Below are 1,364 nucleotides of genomic sequence, written 5' to 3' on the forward strand. Positions count from 1 at the left end.
TAAAATTCATCATCTTTTCGTCGAGTTAGCCTATGTAGTTTGGCAAAGGCCTTCACTGTGGGCTCAAGTCCTTTAGCTCGGTATAAGCCTCTGCAGGCCACAATGTTCGCCAAGAGTTTGGATGTACTTGGGCGATGCATACTTGGTGGTACCTCAGGACATCCTTATAAAATTGCTTGAGAGGAAATCAAAGCTTGGCCTTCAACTGTTTCTCATATACCATGATCAGATCTCCCTACTTAAAGAAATGATTAGCTCAGAGATCCCTGTGACACCGAATGAGTTCGAATGCATTGGTTAGGAGGTTGAACTCCAGGCTTATTTATTGGAGATCAGATAACCCAAGGGCTAAAGGGAGTTCATCCATGAGTAGATTCTCCTTCCTCACGACTGAAGCCTGCTGTTGGCTTAACCCGGCAAGCTGGCTGGAGGTCGGAGTTGTAGCTGCAATAACTTCAGATCGCCCTGTCGGTCCGGCCTCCTCACCTTCTTCGGAGGTCCAAGAAACGTGAATGGAAGGTGGGCTTACAACTCTCTGACCATCGGTGCCTCTCATTTTAAGGGGATAAGGATAGCAAGTGACCAAAAAAAGATCAAAGCTGTTACCTAGGTCTAAATTGGCTTCGGAAAGGCTAAAAAAGTTAAGAGAAATCATTGAGAGGTTGAGGGGAACGAAGAGAGCAAAAGTGCAAAATGACTGAGCCCCCCTCCCCTATTTATACAGGCTCGAGCATTAAAGGCTCGCGAGACCCTAGGCGATGCATCAGTCAGCAAAAAATTTAATATTATCTCAATCTTCGATGTGCACTGAAAGAAACTGGATGGAGGGGGACCGAATGAAAGAGATTAGTTATAAGGTTATGACCAAAGATCGGATAAAAGAGGGATCAGAAGAATAATAAAAGCGGTGCAAAAATAAAATAAAAATAATAAATAAATAAATAAATAAAAATGAAATAAAATTGAGCTTGAAAAGAAGTCCATTTCATTTCCAAAAGATTAGATTGGATTATATCATTGGGCGGGTCCTTTCCAGCCCGATCATCAATTACAGATGTATCTACATTCTACTCTACCTACATTCTACCCATCTTGCTTCCACAGTTCAGACACCTCCACAGTTCGGATACCTCTCGATCTCAAAATGCCGTTTAAGAGATATGTGGAATCGGGAGGATAGCTCTCGTAAACTCTGGTGACGACTATGGAAAGCTCATTGTCATCATCAATGTCACTGACCAGAACCGAGCTCTAATCGGGGCCCCTGAGATGGTTAGGTGCTAAATGGACTTCAAGAGGTGGTCACCGATATCAAGATTGAAATTAGCAGTCCCCTTGCTCGAGATCAATTTTTGGCTCGAATC

This window comes from Hevea brasiliensis, chromosome 16, assembly GCF_030052815.1.
Source record: "Hevea brasiliensis isolate MT/VB/25A 57/8 chromosome 16, ASM3005281v1, whole genome shotgun sequence".
Taxonomy (NCBI): Eukaryota; Viridiplantae; Streptophyta; class Magnoliopsida; order Malpighiales; family Euphorbiaceae; genus Hevea; species Hevea brasiliensis.